This window comes from Grampus griseus (genome assembly GCF_964374135.1).
Source record: "Grampus griseus genome assembly, chromosome: 10".
Lineage (NCBI taxonomy): Eukaryota > Metazoa > Chordata > Mammalia > Artiodactyla > Delphinidae > Grampus > Grampus griseus.
This window is the reverse complement of record NC_139004.1, coordinates 96,780,384-96,802,961: the sequence shown is the minus strand read 5'-3', so window position 1 is coordinate 96,802,961 and position 22,578 is coordinate 96,780,384. Positions and strand designations below refer to the sequence as shown.

The window sequence follows — 22,578 nt, the reverse complement described above, 5'->3', positions numbered from 1 at the left end:
TTCATATAACCAAGTGAAGTTGTGAAAATCAGATGCTATATTTACAGCATGTAAGCATTACTTATCCTAAGATGCAGACAGAGTTTAGAGAATTGATCAAATATTCATAACAATAACGAATTCCAAAATAAAAGCTAACATCTGGAGAATGCTTATTTTCTAAAAGCCACTGTGTCCTCAATCACTTTGTATGCATCAGCTCATGTAACGCCCACAACTTCATGAGAAAGGCACTATCCCTATGTAGCCAAAGACTTACACTCACTAAGCTGAGAAACTTGTCCAAGGCCAGAGCAAGGAAACCCCCAAACTAGAACCTGACCCAAGGTCTATCCAATTTCAGAACCCTCACACCTTTAACCACTATCACTTCACCATTTGGCATATCTTGATTTAATATTTTTTAGCATACAAAATAAATATATTAGAATGTGACATAAGATTGCTGAAATGATGCTGTAACTTTTTTCTTTTTAGGTATTATAATTAGAAAGGATAAGACAGATTTAATATTTAACAGGTTTAAGATTTTCAACAATTTGATTTTTAATTTAAAACTTATAAAATCAAATAATTTGACTTTTAAATGACAAAGCTAAAAATTAGATGACATCCTTTCTAAGATAATATCTAAATTTCAGGTCTAAGGGTGAATCATCGAAAAAATGTTAATTGATGACCTTTGTACTACAAGTACTTCCAGTGTCCCATGTGGTAGTCAAGGTCAAGTATCTGAAATCATCAGGGACAAATGGAAAATGATCTAACAACTCAAGAGAGAGAATTTTTACTGGAGAAAGGAAGTTTCTTATCTTGAACTGTTTATATTAAGTCAAGAAATTCGGGACCCTAGAAGAACAGAAAAGTCTATGTCCTTTTCCATGGCCTAAAAGTTATCAGTTACTGAAAAATCTAGAAGCAGATAAGTTTTAGTAAATAAACTAACTTATATGCTTTTGTGTTACAACAGAAGCACCACGACAAAATATCACTTTAAATAGTATTCATATGAACCTGTATTCGTAAGTCTTACATACAGGGACAGGAAGATAACAGAATGGAAAAACCACTGTAATTTGACTGTATATCCTTGGAGGAATATATGCTCAGGGCAAAGACAAACAAACAAAACAAACTCACTTTCCAGTAATCATATTGTTCTGCCATTCTAAAACTGTTGTGTGTGTATCGTGGGACAAAGCAAAGTAATTACATTGGTTATTAGTGGAAACTGGGATTTGAGGCATGGGGAAAAGATTAGGCTTATGAAAATATCATGAAGCACTAAATTCAAAATAGAAGTTATCAAACACCAACAACTGATATTTTAAAACAAAAAAAGGAAAGAGAAAAAGAGGAAAGGAGAGAAACCATTTTTTAGTTCTGTTCACTGAAAAGGTCTAGAAACAAGGTCCAACCCAAGAGCACTAAACACTCCTAACACCCAGACCATGGTCTCTAAGTACCATTTCCCACTAAAAGAAATCAGAGTTTTGCAGAAATGAGTAATTCCAGGTTTGGGGCGGGAAATACACAAAATGATCCTAGAACATCTTGTCATACTAGAAAGCAAGGAATCAATCAAAACAAGCCAGGAAACGACTGAGAATAAATAAAAACGACTTAGAAGCCAACAGCCAAATGTGGGACCATTTGAATGTCAAAACTAGTAACTCCAAGGGACTGAAACATATCAAACAGGTTTAAAACCTTAAGTACACAATAATAACAACACTTTATTGCTCACCTCTAGACGTTGCTAAGTTACCAACCCATTATTTTGAAAATTAGTAAGAGGGGGGAAAAAGAAACCAAGTACTGATCTTGCTTTTTGTATTCAAACTGTATCTTAGGGTACCATATAATTAATGAGGGGGAGTATTACAGAAATTAAATGAAGTAGTGATATCACCATTCCACAACCATAAAGGAAATAAGGATCTAAGCCTGTTCTCAAACTGTGGTCTGAGAACTCCTGAAGGTCTTGAGATTCTTTCGGGGAATAAGTGAAGGCTTTCCCTTTTTAACTACGCATCTGTGTTAGGCCAGATTTTCTTCAGTCTTTAACCAAAACAACTTATCACAACAAATTAAACGCAGAAGTAACTATGAGAAAGCAGCTACCTTCTATCACTAAAGAGACTTACAAAAATGTTAAACAATACCATTAAAAAAACTGGAAAGTTATTTTTCATAACAGTCATGTTACTTATGTCAGCAGGATTTGTTATTGCTATTCTAAAAATTGGTTAATAAATATTTAAAAATATTATCAGTTTTAATTTCTAATATGGTAAATCTCAATAGAAACTACAAAAACAGAAACCCTCTGGGGCCTTCAACAGTTGCCTAACATCACAAAGACAAGCAGACATTATGTAAGTCTTAAGGGAAGTATCCACTACTTTTATAAAGTATACTTGAAATGGATCTAATCACTAATTTACATAAATTATGGGGGGGTCATCTAATAGGAGAATATGTTAAATGACACCATAGAGACACACTTTCCAAAATCCAAGAGTAAGAACTCAACACAATGATAAATTTCATTAGTCAGTATATTACATGAGAAAAAGAGAAGAGAGAAGCTATAAATTAGAAAGACACAAACTAATCCACCAAGTGCAACGAACGTATGGACCTTATCTTGACCAAATGGAATGGTTTCAGTAAAATCCAAAGGGAGTCCATTTTTCTACATTCCCTCTATTTTGTTGTATTTGGAATTTTTCATCATAAAAAATTAAATCTGTACCTATCCCCTCCCTCACCACAAACTGAAAGGAAAAGAAAAAGGCATTCTAAACTGTCCACGTGGAAATGGGGGTTCAGAGAGGCCAACAGAAAAATCCTAGCCGAGAGGACAATCAGAAGAGCTCTATAAAAGAAAACTGCATTGCTGTGGAGTGATGAAAAGTTCCACAACCCTCTATAATTAGGGTGAGCATGTAATTTACGGCCCAAATTGGGACATTTTTGAGAGTGAAAGGGGTGCTATCACTAACTACCTGCTAAACACAAAACAGGACTCTCCCAGGTAAACCAAGACGTATGGTCACTCTATCCACAAAAGATTAAAAATCATTTTCACAGAAGATATTCAACTCAATCCTTTGGGTAACCATTTTCCATAGAAACATATTCCTAATGTAATAGAGTTCAGAAAAGCTAAGGTATTCTTCACACACAAAAAATTACTTTTCATCTTTCTTGCCTGGCACAGTTATATCATAAAGTGGGATATGCCTACTTCTCTTCTCGTTGCTCAGTGTATTCTGCAAACCTCCAGCCATTTCTTTTCATACCAACTGTGCATGATAAACTATGAGAGGAAAGTTACACTTACCCAGAGCCTTGCTTTTCTAAAAATACACGTCTTCCCATGGGCCTCCACACATGACTTAGTCAGACTCCTACTCAATTTATGAACAGACACCTTATTCCTAGCAATACTTCAAATCTTAACAGCCTAGGGGTAAAGCAAGAGTAAGCAAAAACATTTTGATCAGGTCAGCCAGCCCAAGCTCCAAAGGGCCTTGGGGTTGGCATTATTATTACCTACTTGTTCTAAAGTGGTATGGCTACAGTAACTGCAGAGCTCCATACATGTTAATATAATTTTCAAATTTTTTAATTTTTAGCAAATATCTGGTTTTAGTATTGCTTATATAACATGTCACCAAGAGATGAGTACCTGTTAAACTGTGAATATTTTATGCCATTTCATAGGTTTTAAAGTATTGGGTAAACCTTTTCAATAAAAGTAGCCTAAATATGAAAGTATGCAACAATTTGGTACAATTCAGCCTCATACTAAAATGTGGATTGATACCCTGTCAACCTACCTTTATTCTTTTCTATTACTAAGCTATGACATTAAAGTTCTAATTGCCATAAATAAAACTAAATTTCTCTAGTAAGAATGCAAATAATTTAAAACGGACTTCAAAAATTTGGACTTGCTTCTACAATTTCCTCAAGCCTGTTCTTTGTTATTTTTGTTTTCTTAAAGTCATTTCACCATATATTTTCCAGGCTGTGGGCATAAAGACACTTAACTTGCATGGTTGTAGCAGTCTGCACCACAGAAATCAAGAATATAAAAATTTATGTATTCACACAACAATCTGATGCTACATGTGGCATGCAATCAATCACAGTCCCTCAAAAGTCTTTCTCCTTGTTTTACTTTAAGAGATTAAACTCTTTTGTCTTTAGAACTAAAATACAGTTTTTTTAAAAAAGTGTCCTCTACACTCTATCCCAAATGCTAACATATTAAACATTTATTTTTCAAATAACTATCTGACTGTGGCTCTTCCATTCCTGTCTGGTTTCTCTTTTAAAATAAGTCAACTCTCAACAGCCTACGTTAATAAAGGAAAATGTAACATAAAGGCAGAGTAATTGCCAACAGGTCCTTCCAGGTCATTCCTCATAAATAAAACCTTCCTTGGATGCCAAGAATGCCCAAACAGTTGATTATTAACTGCAGATCATCCTCCTTCGCAGAGCTGTGAGAGAGTACAAACTGTATGTGTTGTGGCATGCACAGAGGTTGGTGGAAGGAAATAGATTTTTCAACACAGGCCAAAGATCATAACAGGACAGGAATAAAAAACCATGGAGACAGGGGGACAAAAAAAGAAAAGAAACAACCTTAAACAAAATGACAAACAATGTGTGCAAATGTAAAACAATGACATCCATCTGGATATACATTAAAATTAACAAGTCAACATTACCAAATATGCTAACACTATACTGGAACATCCTAACCAGATCATAACTTCTAAGAATTATGAAATTATCCTCTTAATATATCCAGCAGTGCACATGCCTTATTAGATTACTGGATTTTATCTGAGTCTTCACATTTCATGAGTGCGGAGGAGGAAATTTCAGCATCAGAAAATAATAAAAATAAAATTTCTTGTTTGGGGAGGTGGTGTGGGAAAAACAAGGCTTGAAAAATATAAATTATGCAGCTTGAAGAAAGAAGTCTGAAAAATCTATATTCAAACAATTTCACCTCCACTAAGGTAAAGGGGTAAATATTCATCAAGGTTTAATTTTTAACCTTACTTTTGTCATAAATCTGAGTTACACTAATTAGTAATTCCCAATTCAAATTGCAAATACTATCTACAGAAGAGATTCTCTCTTTTTTCAAGCTAATAATACGGTGGCATCTGGTGGTAATAATGATTGTGTGACCAACCAATGAAAAATAAGTATGCTTAAAAACAGTTTTTTTTCCTGTAAGGCTAAGAACTGAAATGGCTTATCAAGAAAGAGAATGCAAGGTACTGAAGTTATAAAACCTCTTTCACTACTGATTTTTAAGAATAGGACAAATCAGCTTTGTCTTTAAGTATATATAAACAATCGAATCATAATAAAAATCCTAATAGCCCATCCAATTTTCCCCCTTTGTCCTATTTTCCTTTTTGCTGGGGAGAGGCACTGCAGGATGATAATAGCAGGAAATAAGGTGGAGCAGCTGCACAGGCAAGATGAGGTAGGTAGTGCTGCGTTTCACCTTCATTCTAGCCTACTGCTGACTACGTCTTACTGAAAATGAGATTAGCTGTCTGGGGAGCCAAAGCAGTTATCAAAACCTTTGGGATCAAAATGTGTGCCCTCCTCACTCTTGCCAGGAACTTTTTAGGGTAATAGGAGTACTAGGAACCACGATGAAGAGATTTCTAATTATTTGGGAAGTGGTGTGTGTGCGCCCGAGTGTGTGTACATGCACAAGCACATGCGTAAAGGATGTTTACCCTAGTGCTAGCAATGTGGGTCTTAGGACTCGTAAAGAAAACTGTCTGGAATGGAGGCCAGGGTTTGAACTAGATGGCTTCTATTTTACTCCCACAAATCTATGGAAATAATCCGTGTGAATGAATTTTAAAGAGAAGAAATGACTACCCTTAATTTCCATAATAATATAAAATACAGCCCACTAAATTTCATGTTAATGAAAAAAACTTCTAACTAATGGCAGAGATGATTAGTCACTCAAATTTTCCTTTTCAGGTCAAAATATATCTTTACTGCCAAGATCACTGCACATAAAAATATAATGTTAAGTATGTAACACATATTTCTTTTACTGAGGGAAAAGACACAAAACTTGGTCGTTTGTTTACTATTATAATGTGCATTAAAGGCAGTTTTTTAGCTATTCTATTAAGTTAAAACATCTCTTCTTTGCTAACAGCCACAAGCTCTGAACCCATAAGTAAAAATTAGCACTCCAGTTTCCTTTATCATCTCCTCCAGTCTGGATAGAAGGGAAAACTTTAAAGCTAGTTTAATAACATTGCAATACAGGTGGTATCTCAATTCAAGCAACAGATGTACTCTTGGAAAGCTCAGTTCAAACCAATCATGTCTAAAAATCAAATTCTCCTAAAATATATTAAGCATTTAAAAGAACCACAGCATATACCTTTTATAAAGCAGGAATCCTTTTGCAATCAAAATAACTGCTATCTAATTTGTGAATGCAATTCTTTAATATTTTGGGTTTTTAAAAAGAAGTGGCACACATGTATTGTTCAACATTTATTTTAAAACTAACTACAGGGCTTCTCTGGTGGCTCAGTGGTTAAGCATCCACCTGCCAATGCAAGGGACATGAGTTCGAGCCCTGGTCTGGGAAGATCACAAGCCGCAGAGCAACTAAGCCTGTGCGCCACAACTAGTGAGCCTGCCAGCCACAACTACTGAGCCCGTGTGCCACAACTACTGAAACCCGTGCACCTAGAGCCTGTGCTCTGCAACGAGAAGCCCACGCACTGCAACGAAGAGTTGCCCCCGCTCGCCACAACTAGACAAAGCCTGCGCGCAGCAACGAAGACCCAAAGCAGCCAAAAATAAATGAATAAATAAATAAATTTAAATAAATAAATAAAAGTAACTATAAATACTGTTCAGGACATTGATCCTTTTAATATTTTAATGAAAACCTCCAAAAACTTTCAAATATTTCATTATGATTTTGCTTAAAGGGATAGATAATGACAGATCTCTTCCAACTCTGATTCATATTAATTATAATAAACTAGATGCAACCATCCCACTTGCAACTGGGAATTGAGCACGTATGTATCAAACAAGGTTGTGCCTAACTTAAAAGGGGGGCTGGGTAAACTCCAGAGAATATCATGTTCTCCAGGAAGTAGGGATGAGACAAACAGTAAGTAACCTTTCTTTAGTTAGCATTTTACATGATGGCAACCCAACACTTGAATGCTGAAGGATGCTCTCCATGATACTGATATAAAATTGGAGCTAACAATATGCAACTATTTCACAAAGGGAAGCAAACTATTCTACTTACTCTGTTCTAATCCCAACCCAAATAAGGACAATGTATGTGTTGAAATATAAAAGTTTTATTCAGATAGAATATTCTTTTCCATTTTTTTAATGAGAATTCAGCTCTCAGATGCTCCAGAATTGGTCTACTGGGGGGGGAGGGGTGATTTGTATTTAGGAGGGTGGAGAACATGGGATTTATTCTTTTAATCTATACAAAGCTTTTATTTTCCTTGGAGGAGGGGATGGGTTCCTACCAGATATTCAGGGACATACTAAATTTGGGGTTAACATTATATGGTTGGCACAAATTCAATGCTCGAGTAGGAACTATAAATGATTTCTTTAATTGTATGCCAAACTGAATAATCTCCCAGGGAAAAGAACCTCCTCCTCCTGCCTTTCCTACCTCCTGCCCCTCCCCCATCAACACTGCCTCCCTGCTGTGCAAAGAGCCCTTTGTCCTGCCCGGTACTTATCTAGCTGTTTGGCCATATTGACAGGCCAACTAGAGGCATAATAAGCGAGTCAGTCTGATATAAGCAGCTGGCAATTTCAAACAAATATCTTCCTTTTCTACTCAGACCAAATCCTGCTGCAGAGGTCTCAGGCCCCTCCCATGCTTCCACCTATTTTTCAAACAGCGCAGCAGGGAACTCTGCATTTTCTCTCAATTAGGTAGCACATCAAAAACTTGATTCCCCAGACAGAAACAAATTCTGTATAAAGTCCTACATCCACTGTTTTTTCTGTGATTCATAACATAGGCCAAGGAGTACCCTCAGCTCTAGGTGTATAACATGACTAACATGGCTAAGAAAATGATTCTTACTCCTTCAATTTGCCATCAAAACTGATAATTCTCATACTTCAAGGAAAGACAGAAGAGCACAGAAGAGGAATCAGTCAGATGAAATCAACAGTCGTATACATCAAGCAAAACTGGCCAATAATCCTAGTGTTTTAAAAATACTAAGACATTATTCCAATAAGCAGAAAATTCCTTATCCCTGTCTTTGTATCAAAGATACTTAATGTGACCCTTACATCTCTCCCTGAGGTATTCAGCAAACAAAATCCATATGATGGAGAAACTGAGTGAGGCAGGATGGGATTACAAATTCCTTGCTCAGTGAGGGCTCATATGAAGTAGACAGAGATTCTGCTTCATTGTTCCTTTATTATCTCTCATAGTTCCCTTCATAAAGTGTTAAGAGTTTAATATATTCTGTCAAAATAAGAGGATTCTCTAAAGTAATGTTTTCCAACACCCGTCCCCCACCAAGTTACAGGGTATCTTTTTTCATAAGACTGCAACTAATTAAATAAAATATGTATCAAGATATTAAAGAAATGATATTCTATCAACCTTTGGTGAACTTCCCTGACCCTTTCCAAGAGAAATCAATCATTGCATCAAGGGAAAGGTTAAAAATGCCATTTCACTACATATTTTGGAATTTTTGGTAGCAAGGAATGGTATCAATCCCTGTTTATCATAGGTACATTATACCTATTTTCTAAGGAGTGCCTCTGAAAGGATTTTTTTTTTTTTTACAAATAACTACCAGTTGTATTACTAAATATGTATTATCTTACAATTTTGTGGAGTCAAAGTTTTGTTTGTTTTAAACAAACATCCCTATCAATAAGTTTTAGTTTTCAATAGCCAAAACAATTTTTATAAAAAAAATTCACTGCTAGGCCTTTTAGTTTCAAATTAAACTGACACATCACCAGAGGTGAACCACAAGTTATAAAAAATTTTTATTCATGATCCAATTTCTCACTGATAAGATGTATCCAACAATCATTAACTGTCCTTAACTGTGGCCTAATGTTTCATAAGTTATTTGAATATGAAGAGGATAAAGTAAAAGTGGTTGTCTGCACATCTGCATTTTCTCCCATATTATTTTCCTGTCCAAAGGAAAAAAAATGAAGTAGCCACTCTCCTCCAGAAAGGCCAAAATAAGCCCAGAAAGTATGTAAGTTCCTGGACACAAAACACTATCAAAAGATATTAAAAATTTCAAGCATACTGGTTAAATAAATCCTATGAAAAGGCCCTCTATGCTCTTAAGGAAATGATCTTACATTAAGATCACAAGGGGGTTCCAAACAGGAAATACAAGTTAAAAGCAATTACTTTATAAGGTAACTTTCATGTTACATAATAACTTAAAGACATTTATATCTAAACTATGTTAAACGGCCAGTATGAGTGAAACCATATTTACCTGATATGACATCTTTTATATGTGATAGTAATAAGAATTAGAACCACCTAAAATATTATCCATTAAAGGTTCTGTTTCATTAGTCTGCTTATATCCCTGAGCGACAATGCAAGCAACCTTTGTGAATGACAAAACTCATTTCCATTCCTTTTGGTTCCCGCCACAAATGCCAGAGTCACACCACACATTACAGATGACTGGGTACATCTGAACAAAACTGAACATATCAAAATTCTTAGGGAAAAAAATACATGGGCTGCAAGAGTTGTAGGGATGTAACTGATGGTATATTGTGGTGGTGGTTCTTCTTCAAGTTCTTCCATACTCAGCAAACTGTTTGCTTAATCAGAGATCTCCCTGAAGTGTGGGAGCTGTGGGGGAAGAGAGACCACATAAGGGGCTCAGAGGCTGTCTTCTCAAGTATCCTGTCCACTAGATACTTGATTTCTGAATATTCTTTCTAGTCTGTCCCATATTTCAGATGGATCACGGCCAAACATATACATCCTTGTGATCTCAGATGACTATATTCAACATTATTTTAATGAATCAATATCATAGGTCAAATTCTAAAGAAAAAAATCTAATCTGGAGAAGTCTATTACAAATACAGAAAAAAAGAAAATACTTCTAATAGTTATATATATAGAAATAATTCCTAAAAGGACAGTTCTTTTTAAAGTTTAAGATTCCGAATTTAGTAAAATGTTTAGCAAAACACCTGTTCAATAAGGTAAATATGGTCTAACCAGAAGTAAGGAGACATACAAATAAAGTATTAAAATTGATTTAATGATTAAAGAGATGGAGGAAAACCTGTCAGTTGCAGAAAAATGAACCGATATTTTCCCCATTCTCGTTCTCAGGGAGATCCTTAAATTCTTATTACTTTGGTTGTAAATGTATTGAAAAATTAAAACTCAAATGGAACTTCCAGTCCTATCCAAGCAAAAACCCCAGGCAAAACCCAAAATGTGCCAAAAAACCAAAAACCAAACAAAAAAGAAAAGTCTTTAACTATGATCCAGTTTCCAGATGGTGATATCCATAAATGGGTAGAAGGTTACGAATTGCTAGTTCTCATGTCCCCACCAATAAAATGCAAACCAGCTCAGCAGTGAAAATTCCCAGGAAAGCAAGGTTTCTTCTTAGTCCTAAAGCAGCCATCGCTTAAGTGCAGCTCCCTGCAGCCAACAGCATTAATGGACGCTGCACTGCTGTCCTTCCCTGGAGACAGCAGCCAGCACTACTCAAGCTTCTCACGTAGCAACCAGAGCTCCAGAGCCAGCAGCTGCTGCTGCCTTGTATACTCACTCCGGTGATCCAACCCAAAGGAACAACCTTCTCCTTACCCCACCCCCACTCCTTACACACTCTTTTTTTGGGGGGGGGTGGAGTGGGGTGGGGGGAGGACCAGTGTTCCATGCCAGGAGGGCTGGAATTATGCCTTTAGAAAGAAACAATCCTAAAGTCACCCTTTTAGTTTGAACTAAGTCCTTTTATTAGAAAAATCAACATTTACCAAATTCCAAATATATATTTAATAAGCCAGCAATTTAGGAGTGCAGATTAAGCTTTAGTCTTTAAAAGGCCAATTTGCCAAACACTCTCTTTACAGTCAAATTTAAATCTGCAGTTAAAGACAGCGGCTTGTGTTACGTCCTACCAAAGGACATAATTCATTTTTCTATATATAATGACATGCTGAGTAAACCTTAAAGATTCTAATCCCATAATGGGCCAGAATTTTTGGCTACAGAAGAAAACTAATGATCCTCCTGAGAAAACTGGTAGAAACCAATAAAAAAATTACCTCTGTCCTCCAAGAGGCCCAGAAACCTCTGATAATGTGAATATTCTCTGCTTTAATCCTACCTCAGATTCCATACACCTAAAATTACCATTTATAATTTTTCTCTCAAAGTGACGTAAAAACATTAATGATATAAAACTAATCACCAAGAAATTTTCCCAAATAGGGGGTACACATTCTCCTGAAAAGCTCACTCAACTCAGCTGAATCCTCCCTAATCAAACTATAGCTATGTAACTGCCCAACAAAAAAATGTTAATATGACCTTGGTTACATATCTGTTATTTAAATGCAACTCGTTTAATCAAGTGCTAAGGGAAATTAGCAGAGGACCTAGGGATTTTTCCAGTACTACAAGAACGGGGAAAACTGGAAAAATGAACTAACTACAGACAAAGCCCAACGGAACCCAGAGGTCTGGGCAAGAAATGAGTTAGTGGTGAACACACTGCACGAGTAACATGAGAAAGCAGAAAATGCAGGTCATACACGCAACCCCTGACCCAGACCAGCAGAGCTGGCTCCAGCACCAGTATACACGGGAAAGACCAGTTATTCCTAAGAAGTGAGACAAGCAAAAGAACTCTGTAGAATAAATTAGCAGAGAAGGGGCTTTCCCGACAGTTAAACTTTCCCTCTCACGCGATTCACCTACTTAAAACCAGGGCTCTTCCTCACCACCATTCACTTCGCATCCCTGGCTTCCGCACAGACGGAAAGGGAATTCATAAAGGCTACATTTTTCTGCCTTTAAAGACGTTCGCAAATGATCGCTCTCCACGCCCAAGGCAGGCAAAACGACACAATCTGGCTCCACTCCAAGCGAGAACCCTACAAATTCAGTAGGGCCATCTCAGAGATACTGGGGCAAACGCCACCGAGAGCCCAAGAATGCGAGCTGGGGGTGGCGAAGGTAACGTCTTTAGTGTGGGGAACGAAGCAATCATCTGCGATGGGGACCCTGGCCGAAAGGGAAGGCGTCCAGAAACATTCTGGGGGGGGGGAGGGGGAGATGGAGATCGAGGCCCCCAGAGGGATCAGAGTTGTCACAAGGCCGCGCGAACGGGGGTGGGGGTGAGGTTTGGGGAGGGGGAAGAAGTGTGCCTGTGTATTTTGAGGGGAGACCAGCGAGAGGCCTACCCTCAAGTAAAAGGTAAACGTGGAGTAGGCAGTTCCCAGGAAAAGGGATGAAGAGGCGTGGGGGGAGGGGAAACGTCCTGACCCAGGAAAGACGTGAAAAGGGTAGCGGGGTCGACGAGATTACCGACGGGGCCTCTCTGCCTGGGCAAGAGGGGTGCAACGATGTGTGGGGGGCGGCGAGCGGGATGAGAAGGGGCAGCATCCTCCTTGCTGAGGGCCTGGGGAGGGCCAGGCCCACGTCCCGACAGCGAGCGCGGGGAGACGGAGGAGGTGACCCTTCCCTCCCCCGGGGCCCGGTCGTGAGGGTAGGTCTCGCTTTTCTGTCGGACCCTTACCTTGTCCCAGGCCTGGGCCCGGGCTGCGGCGCACGGCACTCCCGGGAGGCAGCAGGACTCGAGTTAGGCCCAACGCGGCGCCACGGCGTTTCCTGGCCGGGAATGGCCCGTGCCCGTGAGGTGGGGGTGGGGGGCAGAAAGGCGGAGCGAGCCGAAGCCGGGGAGGGGGAAGGGCCAGGAAAGGAAGGGGGGCCGGCACTACAGTGTTGGCGAACTGGCGGGACTGGGGCTGCGTGAGTCTCTGAGCGCAGGCGGGCGGCGGCCGCCCCTCCCCCGGCGGCGGCGGCGGCGGCGGCGGCGGCGGCGGCGGCGGCGGCGGCGGCGGCAGCGGCAGCAGCTCACTCAGCCCGCTGCCCGAGCGGAAACGCCACTGACCGCACGGGGATTCCCAGCGCCGGCGCCAGGGGCACCCGGGACACGCCCCCTCCCGCACCGCCATTGGCCCCTCCGCCCACCGCCCCGCACTCATTGGCCAACTCGCCGCCAATCAGCGGAAGCCGCCGGGGCCGCCTAGAGAAGAGGCTGTGCTCTGGAGCTCCCGCTCCTCAGAGAGCCTCGGCTAGGTAGGGGAGCGGAACTCTGGTGGAGAGGGGGGGGGCCTGGCGGTTTGGCGGGGGGGAGGGTGGGTGGCTGAGGCCGTCTGGCCGGTAGCTGGGGGTCATCTTCCCCCGCGGGAAGTCGGGAGCATAGCGTTTGTTACGCTGCAAGGGAAAGAGGTGGTTAGAGGCAGGCGGGAGTGTGGCCTGCCCTGTGGCAACCGGAGGGGGAGGGAGAAGGGAGCGGAAAAGGCTCGAATCCGGACGGAGCCATTGCTCCCTCAGAGGGAGGGGCGCTTCCGGCTATTCTGCTGTCACTGATTGGTTGCCGCTCCTCCCGCCGTGTGTGAAAACACAAATGGCGTGTTTTGGTTGGAGCAAAGCGCCTGTCAGTTACAGCCTCGGGAGTGCGCAGCCGCCTAGAGACTCTCGCATTGCCCCCTGGGGCGGGTAGGTAGGTGGGGTGGGGAGCGAGCTGGACTGGCGGGCGCGGTCGGCCTCCCGCCGGGGGGAGGAGAGGGTCAGTGAAAGTGGCTCCGTGCGGACGTCCTGCCACCCTCCCCTTCCTTCGGGGGAGTCGGTTTACCCGCCGCCTGCTTGGCTTCGGCATCTGATTGGCTGCTGAAGCCCCGGCAACGGCCCCTTGTTATTGGCTCGGGTCCCAAATGAGCGAAACCACTGCGCGGGTCGGCGGGGAGGCGGTCGTTGGTACGGCCCTCCCGGAGGCCCAGCGCCGCAGTGTCTGGCCCCGCGCCCCTGCGCAACGTGGCAGGAAGCGCGTGCTGGAGGCGGGGGCGGGCTGCAGGGCCGAGGCTTCTGGGTGGCGGCGACTGCGGCTCCGCCCTGGGCGTCCGCCGCCTGAAGGACGAGACTAGCCCGACGTGCTCCTGGACCCGTGGGGGTGGAGGAAGGAGCGGGGGTCCGTCCTGGTGGTTTGTGGGTGGGAGGCGCATGGTCTCCAAAAATCGGCGCGAGCTGCAATCCAGAAGGAGCTGCAGAGGAGGGGGCGGAGAGAAGGCCGCACCCTGCTCGGCAGGGGGAGGGGAGTGCCGCAATACCTTTATGGGAGTTCTCGGCTGCCTCCTGTCTCCTAAGGACCGCCCTGGGCCTAGAAAAATCCCTCCCTCCCCCGCGATCTCGTCATCGCCTCCATGTCGAGTCGCTCCTTCTCGATTGTGGGCGGGATTCTTTTGCCCACGCTTAACCTGATTCCTGGGCGTTGTCCTGCAGGAAACTGAGCAGGTGTAAGATTATGAGGACGAGCCCAGTTTCTCTACCCACAGACTTGAGTTTGTGTCACAAAGTAATTATAATAGGGGTGGAGGGGGGAAATGGAGTCCAGGCAACACCTGGGGCTGATTTTATGCAGCGAGACTGCGTGTTATTAGTTCTTAAGATCTTTTTTCGCATTTTTCCTGGAGATTAAGGGAGGTAGATGAAAGGCATGATCTCCTGAGTTTTAAACTTTACCCATTTGAAGCCTTTGCTACACCACCAAAATAGAGCATCTTAGATTTAAATCTTAATCTTAAAATTTTAGTCCCCCACCCTTGCATTCCCAGGGTCAGGCATTTTAGCAACTTTCACTCATGCTTTCAGCCCATTTTCTATTTGTTTTACTTGCTCATTTAGTCCCAGACATACCATTGGCTTTCTTGTCTCCTGTTTTGGTAGCCCGGTAAGTCATGAAACCACACAGGCTACCCAACTTGAGCATAGGCCTCACTCTTGCCCAGCAATGCGTTTATTTCTCCTTTACGGATATTCTTGAATCTTCACCTTAATTTTCATTTTGTCCTTTTCCCTCATCTGGGATTCTATTCCTGACCCTCTTCTCAGTCCACATGATTTTGGCTACTGCTTTCCTGAGAATTGGGTGTGAGGTTCAGCAACATCTCTCTTTTATGTCCTTTGAATACCTTTCAGTCCATCTCCAGTGCTGTTCTCATCAGTAACTGAGCTCAGTTGCCATAATGTTAGTAGTCTCTGAACTAGTGTCTCCATCTCCGGTATCTGCTGTTACAACTTTTGTGTGTCCAGGACAGTTGTCCTAACATAAAGATAGAGCATGAAAATAACTGATCCAACTCCATTATTGGCCCTAACTACTGACAGGATGAATTCCATCGTTGCAAATGTGATATACAAGGTCCCTCAATGGACTGATCTCACCTTAACAGCTTTTTCCTTTGCCACAGTTTTCTGCATATACACACAAACACTACTTCTCAAGTCACACTGAATTGACTGCTGTTTACCCAAATCATAGTGAGATTATCAGACCTCCTTGTAGGGTGGTTCCTCCTGGAATGTTACCCTTGATAATCCTTACCCTTCCAGTAAAAACTGTTAAGACTCAAATATCATCTTGCCTTCTGTGATCTGCCGTCCTTTAAGCCAGACTCGCCTACAAAAAAGTTAGTATTGCTTTCTCTTGGTCCCAAAGCAGGTTGAATCATAGCACTTCTCAGGTTGTTGTTGTTGCTTGTTTAAATTCTCTTAACTATTCGGAGCTTCTTGAGGGCACAGGCTCTTGTTGAGTCTTGTAGCTAAGCTCCTAGTATATTCCTTGATGGCTAGCCAACCCTAAATGAAAGAATGTCTTTATAAGGTTTGATAGATTGGCCTCTCAAACACTTCTTTGTGCACTTGCTAATGCTCTAGATTAGCACTGCCCACGAGAACCTTGTGCAGTGATGGAAATACCCCATAGTTGTGCTGTCCAATATGGTGGCCACTAATCACACATTACTTTTGAGCCCTGGAAATGTGGCTATTATGACTAAGGAAGTCAGTTTTTAATTTTATGTAATTTAAGCTTAAATTGCCACTGTGGAGGTGTGGCTATAGCCACAAAGTTGTGTTGTAGATTGCAGAATACTTAATATGGACATTGATAATTTTGTCTTCATACTGAGCAGTAAGGAAATAAAAGTTGAACCTTTCTGGCCCATTTAGGTGTGCGCCCCGCCCCCCCCCAGCCCCCCACCAAGTTGGTTGGTTGGTTGGTTGGTTTTTTGTTTTCTTTTTTTGCGGTACTCTGGCCTCTCACTGCTGTGGCCCCTCCCGTTGCGGAGCACAGGCTCCAGACGCGCAGGCTCAGCGGCCATGGTTCACGGGCCCAGCCGCTCCGCGGCATGTGGGATCTACCCGGACCGGGGCACAAACCCGTGTCCCCTGCATCGGCAGGCAGACTCCCAACTACTGCAGCCACCAGGGAAGCCCGGTTGGTTTGTTTTAAAACTTATTTGTATACTTTAGCTGACAGCTGAATCCAGCAAACCATTACTAAAGATAAACCTGCCTTGGACAATGGTGTGTTGAGAAAGCAACTGTTGATTCGTTTGAGTTTCAAGAAGGCATAATGGATTTTAGGAAAGTGGGATTTCATTAAATCATAACGGTGACAGAAGTTTAATGAGGAATAGGACTATATCTGATGTTAGTGAAACTAGCCCTGAATTTCAGTTCTACAAAGTTTTCAATTTTGGAAAAACTTCCATCAGAGGAGGCCCTAAGTATCATATCTTAAGTTACAGGAAATCATCACAAAGTAAGTTTTCATTCTGATGAAGTATAAATTAATAGATATGTTTTAACACCAAAATGCTTTTTGGTTTGTATGCTAATATAGATAGCATCTTGTAAATTTCAAATTTTTTATATTTAAAAAACAAGTTTTTTAACTTAAAATTTCTTAAGATTTCTCCTTAAAATATGAGAAGTGCACATAATTGGCTTGCTATTTAATGCAGATTCCCAGTCCCACACTCAGAGATTCTGAATTCAGTTAAGACTGGTGGGGGTCACTAGAATTCTGTGTCTTTTATATGCTTCTGATGTTGGTGGCCCAGAAAGCACACTACAAATACAGACCCGAGGGGCTACAGTATGCCTATCTTACAAAAATGATTACAACTTCAGGGAAACTGTATGTCCCCTCTACTTTGTAATTTTTTCCTCCAGAAAAACTGAATAAATGGGGAAACATTTTGAAAGGCAAAAAAAAAAGTTATATTTAATAGTTTGGGAAACATACAGGTCAGACTGCTTTGTTTTAAAAGGAATGTTAAACTATTCCAAGTAATCTTTTTTTTTTACTTTTTTACCAAGAAAGTTCCCTCTTTTGTCTGTTGTCCCACTAAATGCATTCCTCAATGATACAGATTTGTTCTTGATTCCCTGGTGCCTGAACACAGAACTGGATACTCAATAAATGTTGATTTTATTGATTTATATGTGAAGTTTGTTTTCAAGTAATAGTTTAAATCCACAGAAGCAATGCTCCTTTTATGGAGAAACTTTAGGATCATACTTAACCCAAGTCACCTGATATTCTATTCATAAAGGAATCTGATGCCTCATGGTCTCTGAATACATTTGTCTGCCATTCAGCTCTTCCTTGGGTTTCCTGTGCAAACCCTTGCACTCATCCTCTTACTATGCTTGACTTCCTTAGGCTTTATTACAATTTTTTAAACAAAGCAGCTACTTACCTCCTTCTGAAGTAGAGCCATATTATTTCTTATACTCCTAGGACAGAAATTAAATAGAGTGAAAACTTGTACTTGCATGAGAGAGTTGAAGGCTTTGTAAGGGATTTTATAATCTTTTTTTTTTAAGATTTAAAAAATTTGAACTACATAATGTTTCTCTCATTTTTTATGCACGGAAGAGGTTTGGTATAATTATGGTTTGCAACTGTTAATCCAGAATATGATAGGGATCAACATCACAAGTGTAAGACTAGTTTGTTTTAAGCCCATCTTAATTTTAGAGCACATTGTTAGGTCACATATCCAGAAGTCTGGTACTTTACTTTGCAGGCTGAGAATTCTTGATTTAGTTACATAGTAGCGTACAACTTTATTGGAGGATGTATTTCTCCAGAAGACTTTGCTTCTTATCCATGACTCCTCATGGATTCTTGATGGAGTGGGTGAGAAACTGGGTTATTAGAGAACTGTTAATAGAATGGTATAAAATATTTAGGTTTATTTTATCTAGGCCAGTGTTGAACTTGATGACTTATTCCTGGTATCATGATGTATACCTTCCTGGTGACTAGAGAGATTATTTTCTGCCTCTCTGATTATATCTGGAAGTCATGGTTACACTTAATAATTCTACTTTCTAGCTTTTTTCCTGGACCTTTGCTTTGTACTGGTACTTAGTCACCCTTTGTGTTCTAGTTTTTTGGGTTTTTAAAAAACATGTTTACGATTGGCTCTTCCTGCTGACAACAGTAACACATTTTCAGATCACATTTATAGAATTGGTTATGTTACCAGCTAATGAACCCCACCTCTAGTATATGGATTTTAGTCAATTCAGTCAACACTCTTTACAGACTTTCTTCTTTTTACTGACCTTTGGTTAAAATCTCATCCCAGACTTTTTAGTATAATAAGTAGTGGTAACTTACTAGTGCATGCTATAGGCAAAGCTAATGGAAACACAGGTTAGAAGAAATGAACTAATAATATTCATTGAGTGCCAGTTGTGTACCAGATAGTATGCCAGACTCTGCCATTGTATTTAGTGTGGTTCTAATACATGAAACCTCATCTTACAGAGTAGGAAACTGAAGCTGTGAGGTTGAACAACTTTCCTATAGACATAGCAACTAATTAAGGGCCAGGGATTGAGACTGATCTGACTTGCTTAGTCAGTATTCCTTACCAATTTAGGGTACTGTGTTTCTCTGATGGAAACAGTCTTTTAGGAAATTTAATCTGGCTACAGATGCAGGATGGGTTGTAGGGTTGAAGGCAGAGAGACCACTTAGGAGATTCTTTTACAGTAGTCCAAACAGGAAGTGATTAGGTCTGGTATACAGTGATGGCAGTCAAAATGGAAAGGAAGTTAAAAGAGTCACACTGACCAAATGGTCACTGAAAATGGTCTCGACACATCACTTCTTAAGGAAGCCTTCCTTGATGCCTTAACTCCACTGTATTGGGTACCCACCTGAATGCTGTCATAGCATTTCTCGCAGTTGTAATTAGTAATTGGGGTTTTTTCCCTATTTTTTTAGGTTGCTCCTTGAGGGCATGACATTGCTTGTTTATGGCTATATCCCTGTTGTGTAAGCATACAGAAGTCTTCAAGGTCAAAACTGTTTTCATAACACAGTAAGTCCCCTACATACTAACCTTCAAGTTGCGAACTTTCAAAGATGCGAACATGTGTTTGCACGTCCAGTCGTGTAAGTTAGTTCACGTGTCTGGCGTACATTGTCACATGCCTGCAGCCTCTACAAGTGGTTGTGCTTTTTTGTACTTTACTGTATACAGTAGTATAGTATCTTTATTTCAAGCCCAGCATGTCCAGAAGCGCTGTAGCTGGTACTGCTAAGAAGCCCCAAGTGATAACGATGGAAACAAAAGTGAAAATAATTGAGAGGGTGGAGCGAGGCGAAAAGATGGTAGACGTTGTTCATTCTTATAACATGAATCGTTCAACCATCAGCATGATTCTAAAGAACAAGGACAAGATCATGGAACATGTGAAGTCTGCTGTGCCAATGATGGCGACAATAATGTTGAAGAAGCGGGAAAAGTGACGGAGATGGGGAAACTTCTCAGTGTGTGGATGCAGGATCAGCATCAGCATCGAGTCCCCCTCAGCTTAATGCTGATGCAAGAAAAGCTAAAAGGCTTTATGAAGACTTGAAGAAGAAACATGGTGAAGAACCAGAGGGTGCATCTTTTAATGCCAGCTATGGCTGGTTTCATCAGTTCAAGGCTAGAGCCAACCTTCACAATGTAGAAGTAAGTGGCAAGGCAGCGAGTGCAGATATGGTAGCTGCCCGGGATAAGGAGTCCAAAGAGGTTTTTAGCAACTTAGTGACCCTCAGAGAGAAGCTGGAGCTAGATCTGCAAGAGGACGACTTCATTGAACTCCTTGCTGTGCAACACGAGGAGCTTACTAACGAAGACCTGATGGAATTGGAGGCCCAGAGAAAGGACAAAGAGGGACAAGAGGAGGAAGTAACCGAAGAGATTCACGACACAGGAAATGGCAAGGGGATTTTCTTTATTCGAGGAGGCACTGTTAGTTTTTGAGGTGCAGGATCCGAATGTAGAACAGTACATGAAGGTTGCAGCAGCCGTTCGGGATGCAATCCAGTGCAACCGTGTCATCTACAACGAGAAAAAAAGAGCTACTACCCAGACATCATTGGGTTGTTTTTCAAGAGGGTAGATAGAATTGAATCCAGCAAGGAACCAGAACCTGTGCCATCAGTGTCAGGTGTGAGTGAAACTGCAGCTTGCCTTTTGTCTCCTGTTGCTGACCATCCCTGAGTTCTACCATCTTCTACCTCCTCTCCCTCCTCCAGTCAGTAACTCTTGCCTGTTCACTCGATGCCAGCCCTTGTATGCCAGCTGTTGTACTGTACTACTGTACTTTTTAAGGTACTGTACTGTAAGATTAAAAATATTTTATTTTTTGTATTTATTTTTATATAAACCTATTATTAGTACAGTACTACATAGCCGATTGGGTACCTAGGCTAACTTTGTTGGACTTATGAACAAATTGCACTTATGAATGCCCTCTTGGAACTGAACTTGTTCGTTATGTAGGGGGCTGACTGTACTAAGACGTAACTTACCTTTTCAACTCATTCTCACAAGTACATAGAGGCTACATGATATGTGTTGGATGACATCATCACTAATGTTAATTGAATGGTGCTGTATATTCTTGAATTTTTCACAATTTCCTGAGGTCGTAGGTTTAGGGTATGAATATCTGTGTCTTTAGAAATTCACTCTTCAGGTTATACCTCCAAAACCCCAGCAAACCTCAGTATTATGCAGTTATTATAAAATCTTGTAGTTTTCCTTGCACCTAAGCATAAACATGAATACATTCTGTTATCAAATAAGGTGATGAATATTTCACAGAGTTGTCTGACACATAGGGAGAATCAACTCCAAAAAACTATGAGAAAAACCTACTGAAGTATCTTAAAGGATAGGTTATTGTATGAGATTACATGCTTTGTAATGTGCCATTCTTTGTTGAAAATAGTTACTTCCGTGAAAGTGTTAATATTTTTACTGTATTTTACTTTTTTTCTGTTTTTCTAATTATGGTAAAATATTGGTAAACAAAGCTACTTGGAGCCCTCAGTTTTTAAGAATGTGAAGGGGTCCTGAGCCAAGAAGTTTGAGAAAGCTGCTGTAGCACAGTATATATTGTAAACAAACACTCATGCCTGTTGAGTAGCTGGATGTAGCTAAAAATGACTCCCAGCACTAAGTGTGGATTACTGGGAGGATGGGCACGCTAAGACAGGGAGCGGGTTTTAGTGGAGAAAGATAGGTTCCTGTTGAGTTTAAGTAGGACTTACAGGAGAAGGGATAACAATAGTAGGCAGTTGGAAATTCAGAATTTGGGCGTGAGAAAAACTAAAACACCATTTTCCTTTGCAGTGAAAACTGCTTTCATCATGGAATATATCACTGAACAGCTACTACCTCACAACTGATTGGCATACGTGTTAGCCTTGGGGCAAAAGTATGAGGGCGACAGAGCAGGCTTCTTGTAAACAATGATGAATATTTTCACATGGTGCACTTTTTAAAATTTGGCACAGGAGAGACCTATATATGGTGTTTCTCCTGAACTTAAAAAAAAAATGTAACCAAGGTACAATAATTTGATTTTTTTGTCCTAGAAGTTTCAAACTTTCATCATATTCCCACATAACACCTCATCTGAACTTGGAAAAGGCTATGCTTAGAATAAGGATGTTCTACTTTTCCTATGCCTAGCTCAGTAATTAATATTAAGCACTTGTGGGCATGAGTATACTTCAGGCACTTTACAGACCTTTTAAAATACTTCCTTTTTTCAGTCTTCAGCTTACCTTTTGGTCCTTGCAGTGGAAACATGAGCCATGTCTGCAATGTGACATGTCAGAATCTAAAATTTTCTGAAAGTCTTATTACCATTTTAAAAGAAATGTTTAAACAAATGTTTCCCTCTCTAGCCAAGTAGTATATTGTCTCTGGGAGATAACCATCTTCCTTTAATTTCATTAAATTTATAAAATCTGTCTCAATGTCTGTTGTTTTTTTTCCCCTCTAAAATGCATTGAATGTCTGCTCTATAACTCAAGTCATTCTGTTTTCAGATTACTAAGATTACCTTCCCCATCTTTTTACATCCCC

General features: G+C 40.7%; 1 protein-coding gene across 8 annotated transcripts in view; it reads right to left on the bottom strand.

Annotated features, from left to right (window-relative positions):
• The window catches only part of SETD5 (SET domain containing 5), an 81,957-nt gene extending 68,967 nt beyond the window's left edge, over nucleotides 1-12,990 (bottom strand). For all 8 annotated transcript variants that reach the window (XM_082662959.1, XM_082662966.1, XM_082662967.1 and 5 more), the window contains exon 1: nucleotides 12,858-12,990. The gene's annotated coding sequence lies outside the window, so the exon portion shown is untranslated. The remainder of the gene's footprint in view (nucleotides 1-12,857) is intronic.
• Nucleotides 12,991-22,578: the final 9,588 nt, after the last annotated feature.